Source organism: Panthera onca, chromosome B4 (genome assembly GCF_046562875.1).
Source record: "Panthera onca isolate mPanOnc1 chromosome B4, mPanOnc1 haplotype 2, whole genome shotgun sequence".
In the NCBI taxonomy this organism is placed as follows: Eukaryota; Metazoa; Chordata; class Mammalia; order Carnivora; family Felidae; genus Panthera; species Panthera onca.
Window position 1 is genome coordinate 78,092,350 of NC_138345.1, and position 8,849 is coordinate 78,101,198.

General features: G+C 54.9%; 1 long non-coding RNA gene across 1 annotated transcript; it reads right to left on the reverse strand.

Annotated features, from left to right (window-relative positions):
* Positions 1-4,437: 4,437 nt before the first annotated feature.
* Positions 4,438-8,598, reverse strand: LOC144616910 (uncharacterized). The gene is made up of 3 exons (XR_013556763.2): positions 8,530-8,598; positions 7,846-7,968; positions 4,438-4,865 (listed from the first exon to the last, which is right to left on the reverse strand). It is a non-coding gene; the product is annotated as an uncharacterized LOC144616910 (long non-coding RNA).
* Between the last annotated feature and the right edge of the window lie 251 nt (positions 8,599-8,849).

An 8,849-nucleotide genomic window follows, 5' to 3' on the forward strand; every position in this document is an offset into this window, starting at 1 on the left:
CAGCGTTTGGAAGTCTGGGCTGGCGCTAGGATGGGAGACATTTATAAAGCCCGTGGGCCTCCCACCCTGTGGGCGCTCCGTGGGGGCTGGGATTGGAAGAAAGAGGGCCCCCTGCACTAATCTGTCTTGGCAGCGTGGAGCTGGCAAGCCCCGGCCACATCCTCCAGCGCGCTCCAGTGCCCTGACTGCCGGACACACGTCCCTTGGCAGCTGATGCTTCTGGGTGGATCACACCCTGCCCTGGGCTGTGCAAAAATGAGACCAGTACCATGAGGCGCATTGCTTGTTCCCGGGTGTGCTGCAAGGCCCAGACAGAAGTGTGTGTGAAATGTTTTGTGAGTGTGAACGCCAGGCGGATGTAATTTAGACACGCTTTTACTGGTGGTGGTGGCAGATGGGCAATCGAAGAGGAGAGATCAGAGAGCTCTTCAAGGGAATTGCCAGGCTAAATGAAGGTGGGCTTGTGAAGAAGCTCAAGACAGTGAAGGAGAATGAAGAAGTTAAAAATAACAAGTACCTTTCACCAAGAGCTTATTAGGAGCCAAGGCTGAGGAAAGCGACCTCCAAACATTGTCTAATTATAGCTGACACTTAGATGGTGCTGACCTGTGCCAGGCACTGTTCAAGCGCTTTGTGCACACACACTCATCGAATCCTCACAACTCGGGGAGCTGGGTCCTTGGGATCTCTGTGTCCATTCTATGCATGAGGAAAATTAACCAAATAGCTTGAGGAACTTGCCCCAAACCACACAGACAGGGCTGGGATTCAGACCTAAGCAATCTGCCCCCTGGAGTGTGCTCCCCAAGCCCTCGTGGTCACAACCACTCTGAAAAGAAGGTATTCTTGTTCTAGTTCCCCGGGGGGAAACTGAGGCTTAGCGAGCTCACAAAGGCTGCTAAGGCCACGAGGCAAATAAGTGTATTTGAGCCCTGCTTAATGACCAGATGATACCTGCCAGTCCCCATGGAGTCAGGAAAGGGGCTGCAGAGATGGGGACAGGGTGCTCTCAGGCGGGGCTCGCAGCTGGCACGCCTGCTTCTTCCTATGAGGGTCAGGGCCGGGTGAGAGAACACAGGCTGCATAGGGCTGCGTGGCTGAAAGAGAGGCTGCTTGGTGGTCTCAGATTCGTGGAAGGAAGGAGGCTGGGCCACCTTCTGGGCCAGGATGGGAGGGAAAGAAGGAAGTACAAAGTGTTTTGGTAGACACCATCCACAGTGATCCCACCCAGGCCTATGGTCTCCCTCCTGCAACCCTCCCACCCCCCGCCCCTCACACACAGGGAGAAAAGGGGCACTGAGTGGCTGTCTTGACAGGGCGAGGTGGGAACAGCCCCATCCCTTGCCACAAGAGCCCCCAACCCAGCCCCTGGCTCCCAGCCTGTTACATAAGCTGCTTCATACCCAGGGACTGGAAATAGCCATGGCAGTGACGGGCTGGGCCGGGGGCATGATGAATGGTCCCCAGGAGCATCAGCTGACCGCTCCCTAAGTGACCTGAGGGCCTGCCGGCAGCTCAAGTTACCTAGCCCTCCCTGGGAGGAGGCTTGCAGAGGACAGTTCCAAAGTGACTCTGCGTCTGGACATTTATGGTGTGAGTGTCTGAGGGATCGTCCTGCTCACAAGCCTGAGTGGCTAAGGCAGTTCACAGCCACACTGGGCCGCTGCAACACCCCCCCCCCCACCCCCCAGCCCCGGATGCTGGGTGCCAGAGCCTTGCCCAGAGAAAGTGCTTCGGGATCCCTGGAGCCGGCACCAGAGACAGCTGGAGCTCTGCTCCTCTGGGTCCTCCACTAAGGGCACCAGCAGAGAGCAAGAGGACATTGAGAAATTGGGGGTGGGGCGTGGGGGCTGCTGGAGGCCGCAGGCTCCATTATTCCAGGGCTGCCCACTCCACCCCATCCCCATGCCTCCCAGTTTGCAGCACACCCTGACACTGCACTAAGGGCCCCTTGATCCAAGGAGGTGCCCATATGCTCTGATGCCCACTGGAAAGGGCAGAGCCACAAGACCCCTCCAGTTGCCAGGTATACACCCCTACTCCTGAAAGCAACTTGGGCAGACTTTCCCAGACGCCCCCCCCCCCCCCACCAGCCCTCCCTCCCCGGGGCACAGGAGGCTGTTCTCCCAGTGCACAGTGATCACATGGTAAGAATTATGATTATGGCTCTTCCAATTCTGTGCCTTTGAGATACCTACCCCTCCAAAACAAAAACAACCACGACCACCACAACAAAAAACCCACCACAAACCAAAAATAAAAACTTTCCTCCTAAAAATATCAAATTAATGCTTTGTATCACCTACACCAGTTAAATCACCTAATTATTCGCCCCCAAATCCTTGGGTGGAATGGGTACTCCCATCCCAGGGAGTGAGGACCTGTTTTGCTCCATGACTCCAGAGCCCTCTGATGGGTAGGAACCTCCCAATTGGAGAAGTGTGGGGAATTTTACAAAAGCAACGGAAGGCAGGTGAGCCGCCCAACCTTCCTGCTGAGAGGTTCCCTGCTCAGTGATCAGATGGTCACACAGACACAGAGCCACTCTTGTTGGCGGCGCTCAGGTGTGGGGCCAGGACTCCCCTCCAAACCCCTATAGGAGCACTCTCTGGAAAGCTCTGCCTGTGCGCAGGTAGTGCCCCTGTCTCGGCCACCCTCCTTGTGTGCCTGTGGGTCTGGGACTTCAGAGCCCGTGGAGGGGGCAAAGAAGAGACGAGCCCCAAAGGTACACCTGGGGGCTATGGAATACCCACCCCACTGCCCAGGAAACCTGTGTGGGAGAAGGGCTGGGCCTCTCCTGTTCTCCTGTCTGCCTCCATGTCTCTCCCAGCGCTCCCCTGGGAGTTGTCCCCGGTAACCGAAGCTGGTGCAAGCCAGAGGAGGTGTCGCTTGGTAACAAGGACAGCACACAAGATCCAGCTAATCTGGGTTGCCCCAGCAGGGCAGGCAGCTGCCTGCTGGCTAGCAGCAGCCCCCCCCCCCCCCCCCGAGACAGATGCTTAAAAACTTCTACCTATTTCCACTTCAGCAACCCCCAAGTTCTAGGCAAGTTCTAGCAAACCCCAAGGTCTGGGCAGGGAGGACAATTTATCTCCCCATCCTCCCTACCCTTCTGTCCCTATCCATTTTCTTGAGCCCTAGCTCCCTTCACAGCACGGTGAAAAATCTACAGACTTCTCTGGGGATCTCAGGCTCTGTCGCAAGTCATGAAATTAGAGGCAAATCTGTTTGCCTGTCTGAACCTTACACTCCAATCTGGGAGGCAAGAGCCAGTGGTTCAGTGCATGGCCTTTGAGGCCACAAGGGCCTGGATGCTAATCCACAGCCCATTTTTCAGCTGTGGGACATCCAGCATGTTATTTAACCCCTGGGAGCCTCAGTTCCCTCAATACTAAATAGTACCCCCCTTAGAGGGCTGTAGAAAGAGGAGACAAAGTAAGGAAAGTGCTTGGCCTAGTGCCTGCCTGGCACGGGCCTCCACATGATTTGGCCAGGCCCTCCTCTCTGGCCTCCTGTCCAGCACCCTCCCTTAGTCACTGGGCTCTGCACTTGCCTTACTCCCCTACTGTGGACCAAACTTTCTCCCCGACTCAGGGCTCTCTTGAATATTGTTTCCTTTCCCTGGAATATTCGGCCCTTCCTCCCACTTGAGAAATACTCCTCAGTTGAAAAATGATTTCCTTGGAGAAGCATTCCCTCACCCATCACCCCTTCTGAATTACAGCTCCCCATTAAATAGCTCACTGGCATCCTGCATTTTGTTCTCTCTCTTTCTCTCTCTCTCTCTTTTTTTTTTTCCGGGCCTCCTCAAATGATCGACTGCACACTGCTTCTTACCCATCCTGCCCTCTGGAGGGGCAGCCCTCCCGTTTTCTCTTTATGGCACTTATCTATTCTCCAGACGGTTTAACATTAGTCTCCCCTCCCGGGCTCTAAGAATCAGTGGGCCAGGACAGGGGCTGTGTCCGTTTTGTTCTTTGCGATGTCACAAGCGAAGAGAGTTTGGCTTAGGTGTTCCCCAAAGTACGTCCTAGCTTTCTGTATCTCTTTATTTCTTATTTCTTCCTTTTCCTCAGCTCTAAATTGACCTCAATAATTTTTTGCATCATTTCTCAGGTTCACTGAATCTGCAGGAAACGGGATCTAACTGGAAAGGCAGCTCAAGAATTAAGGGCGCTTGCCCTTAATTCCACTCCATTCCCCACAAGACTGGCTGGACCAGGTCTGGGGTGGCAAATCGCAAACCAGCCCCCAGCCGACTCCCGGACCCCTCTTCTGCCTCCTCCCGGGGCGGCCCCGCCCCGCGCCCCGGCCCCGCCCCCGCCTTCGCCAAGGCGTCTATTTGCAAGCACCAGACGAGAAGGAAGCAAACGCCCAACGGCTGATTTGCATACAATCGTGTAATTGGTTGGAAGGGCCGCAAGGTAGCCAATGGTTTGCAGCGGTGTTTACCCCGGCGCGGCTCCGCGCCGCCGAGTGATGTAATGGAAGCCTGGCTGGGGCGGCGCGGGCTCCCTCCCGTCCGCCTCCTGACGTAGCGGCTTCCCCGGGCCCCACCCGGCCCAGCCGGGCCAGGCGCGGGGCAGCGCGGCCGCCCCCGGGACGGTGGCGTGGGGCACGGCCGAGGCTGCACTGCTGCGGCGGGGCCCGGCCCTGTTCCTTCCGGCCTGGCGTTCCGGTCCCGGCCCCTGGGGGAGGGCCCGCCGGGCCAGACCTGATCTCCGGCGACGTGGAGAGAAATCTGGAAGCGGACACCGGAGGATTACCAAACTCTACTCCTTGGGGAGTTGATTACCAGCCTCTCGCTTCATAAATCACGTAGTTCTGTAACGTTTTGCCTTTGTTTACAACGAGCCTGTTTGATTCTGTAATTAAAAAAATAAAGTTATAGAGGTTTTCTGCTTGTTTTTAATAAAGAGCCTGGCTTGGATTTAGGGGAAAGCTTGGCATTAATTATAGCTCTGTCACTTCCAGCCTGGTGAACTTGGTCACTTTTTCTTGCTAGCCCTGATGGCCTCTCATGGCAACCAGGGAACAGAAAATGTGGAGGTACCGTCTAAAGTACCAGGCCTCCTCATCCTTATGTAATTCAGAGCAGGTAACCCCATCCGGGTGGTGTCCCTGGAAGAACCCTGATCCCTGGGACAACCCCAGGAAGGCTCTGCTCTGTCTTTGTACCCCCATTTTCCCCTTTAATTGCTCCTAAAACTGGGGAAGGGTGGGGAGACCCCTGCAAAGTATTTCTCCATCCTCAGATGAGAAAAGGAACCACGAAGGGAATCCCCTCCACAACCCCTCTCCTCACTCAGGGCTAGGCCCTGGGCAGGGGAGCCCCTTCCTGGCACAAAAGGGCTGGGGAACCCCCTTGACATACTTTTACTGGCAACCCCATTGGGCCAGGGTGGAGGTGAGGTGGAATAGTGTCTCCCTGACTGGGTGGAGTTGCATCAACGTTTTTTTGCTACTGTGAGATTGGAGGGGCATGTGGGGAACACCACTAGAGGTCTGGCTGGTTGTTCTGGGTCTCAGCCCTGCCCCCACCCCATATCTAAGAACTCTGAAGTCAGCCTTTTCCTCCATACGATGTGCTACCTTCTCTGTGTCTTGCCTGGTCCTCTCCTTCCCTTCACACAGTGCCCCATGTTCTCTTCTTCAAGGGAGGCCTCTCAGATTAACCTTCTGGATTCCCACCCCAATGTCGGCTGGAGACCTCTTGGAGGCTACCTTTTGGGTCTTGTGGCAATGTATTCATAACTGTTCTCGTGTTCTACCTCCCCATCAGACTAGGAAGCAACTTTCTGTAGCAAGATCTTGTCCTTCTCCCTTAGGAATTTCCCAGAATGTGTCACAGCAACTGACCAGAGCACCTGTTTCCCCCCTCTGGTCCTAGCTCCTGAGCCATGCAAGTGGTTGAACTTCTCTCTCATCAATTTTCCCATCTGCGAAAGGGGCTTGTGTTCCTGGAGTCTGTGTAGAAAGAAAAGGGGCTAGGCACGAAGGAACAAGACGGTGAGTAGAAACTAGAGCACTGGTCTGGGAGTCAGAAGACCCCGGGCTCTGATCCTGGCTTGGACATTGCTAGCTGAGCCAGCTGGGTCAAAGAGGCAACAAGGGGGCCGGAATTTACTGGAGATCTGTGATGACACTAAAAGGTGGTATTGCCTCCGTCACCTGTGCAGCTCTTCAAGCCCCCAAATAAACATACCAGCTCGGCAAAGCTACGGTCAGTAGTCTGCATCTGAAGATTCAAGATAGGGTCCCCAGGCCTGCCTTCCCCTAAGGCCTCCTGTATAGAAATAGCAGGTCTGCTACTATGTGCCAGACTACTTGCTACATTCTTTTTTTTTTTTTTTTTTGAGAGAGAGAGAGTGAGCAAGCGAGCGGAGGGGAGGGGCAGAGAGAGGGAGACACAGAATCCCAAGCAGGCTCAGAGCTGTCAGCACAGAGCCCCAGAGCCTGACATGGGGCTCAAAGTCATAAGCCGTGAGATCATGACCTGAGCCAAAGTCGGACACCCAACTGAGCCACCCAGGTGGCCCCTACTTGCTACATTCTTTATATCTACCGTCAAAGATACACTCTTTGCAACAAGGGTACATTTTCATCTTCTTGTTTCAAATGAAGAAATGAAGAAACTGAAGCCCAGTCCAGGTGAGTAACTTCCTTGAAGTCACACAGTTGGTCACAGGTGGGACCAATGTCAATCCCAGGCCTCTTGAACCCAAGTTCCTTCTCCCACCTCAAGCTGCCATGATAAGCCACACAGGTGTGTGTGTTTTGCCGTTACATATTTTAGTATATGTTTTACTTGATTATAAAACAGGAGAAGATATATAAAGCCAAGTTGTGTTAAAGTATTTATGGAAGGGAGAGACCTCTGTGGGCTGGAAGCCTTCATGGAAAAACTGGTAATTGAGCTTTTTCTTTTTCTTTCTTTCTTTCTTTTTTTTAATTTTTTTTTTTATTTTTCCTGTCCAAATAAATGTATTTCTCCTACACAGGCAAATATTTTTAAAATGTATTTCAAAAGTTAGATTTCTGGAAAAAGAAAAAGAGAGGGTGGGGGTAGTGGCTTCTTTAAAATGCCCATTTGGAAGGAGCTGCTGGGGTAGGAAGGAGAAGGGGGAACTAGTCCCAAGCCTTCCCCCCCTCCCACCTTGCCATTTTGAAGTCTCGGTTTCTTTATTTCTGTGTCCACCAGATTCCATGTCGAATCTGGGAAAGGAATGTAAAGGGTCTGAGAAGAACCTTGATTTTGAGACAAAGCAGCGATTCTTGGGATCATGATGAGGATGGAGAGAAAGGGGCTTCTGAGTTGCAGCAGTTAAGGACCAGGTCCAGAAAAGGATTTCTGCGGTGGGCAGGGCGGTGGGGAGAAGAATGTGGCCCCTGGAATGAGGGCTGAGTGGGGGTGTGGGGCCTCTTTTGGAGAGTTTTGAATGCAGAAGAGATTCTTTGTTGCGTGGGGCCTGGCCTCTGTGCTGGGGATATGATAGCATGCTTGTAATCTAAGGTGGCTCCAAAAATGAGCAGGCGCTGGTGGCTGGTGTAGCAGAGCACAGGACTGGGTGCCGCCTAATGGCTCTTCCCCAGGAGCTTCGCCTGCCTGGCAGTACAGGAACAGACATTATAACACACCCCACACCCCACACCCCCCAGTCAGCCCCCAGTCCCACTGCTCCAGCGTTGGCCTGGCTTCCCTGCACCAGCCACTCCAAAAGTGGGGGGCTGTTGGGGCAGAAGGATATGTTCAGAACAAGGTAGTTCTCCCATCTCCAAAGAATGTCCCAGTCCAGGGTGAGAGAGAAAGCTTCCAAGTACTCCCACCCCCAGGAAGGTTCTTACTGAGGAGACTTGGAGACTATGGCCAGAAGAGGGTGGGCCACTCAGGGCTTCCTGGCCACTGAGGTGAGCCTTCGTGTACTTCCCACACGGAGCACTCCAGTGGACTGGGGGGAAGTCGGATTCCTAGAGGAGAGTAAGAAGAAAGTATAAGGCCTCTCCACTGCTGCTCAGTCTCCTGATAACCAGAGAAGGTGGACAATATGATCACCCTCATTTAATAGGTAAGGAAACCCAGGCTCAGAGAGGTGAAGTGACTTGCCCTCGGTCACACCGTAGTACAGGAACAGCCTGATCAGTGAATCCACCACCAGCCTTGGCCTTGCACTCTCACCACCTCCGGAAACGCTTCTCTTCAGGAGAAATTTTACCCTCCCAAGCTCTCCCTCTCTGTCTAAACTGCCCTCCCGTGTGGAAGCTGGGGCGTCCTGCTAGTCGGATTCCTTGCCCTTGGGGTGGCATGCAGGCCAACCAATCGATGCCGGTGGGGGTGCCCAAGGCTCAGAGGGCGGGGGCCCTGACCTCTTAAGCCAGCCTAATGGCTGTGTGACTTTGGGCCGCCGCGGGGCCTCTCTGGGCCTCACTTTTCCCACCTCTGTTTCCGGGGAAGCCCCTGGGTAATTTATTTATAACCCAGCTCCAGGTTTGCTGCCTCGGAAGGTGTTAGCGAGGCCGCAGAACCCTCACCTGCAAAACGGCTCGCCCACCCCAGCCACAGCGAGGCGGGTTATGTAACTGGGTGTGCGGCGAGTTGGGGGGGGGGGGGGGCGGGGGCGCGGGGCGGGGCGCTCACGGCTATTCCGGGCGCCGCTATTTTTAGCCCCATTGATGAGGCTGCGTCGGCCGCCGCCGCCGGGATTCCGGAGACGTCAGTGGGCGCGCGTCACGGTCCCCGCCCGCCCACCGGGGGAGGCGCGCCCGGGGCCGGGAAGGCTGCGCTGGCGGCCGCGGGCTGCGGGGGCGGGGGGCGCGGCCGCGGCCGGAACTGCGGGGCGGGGGGCTTCCCG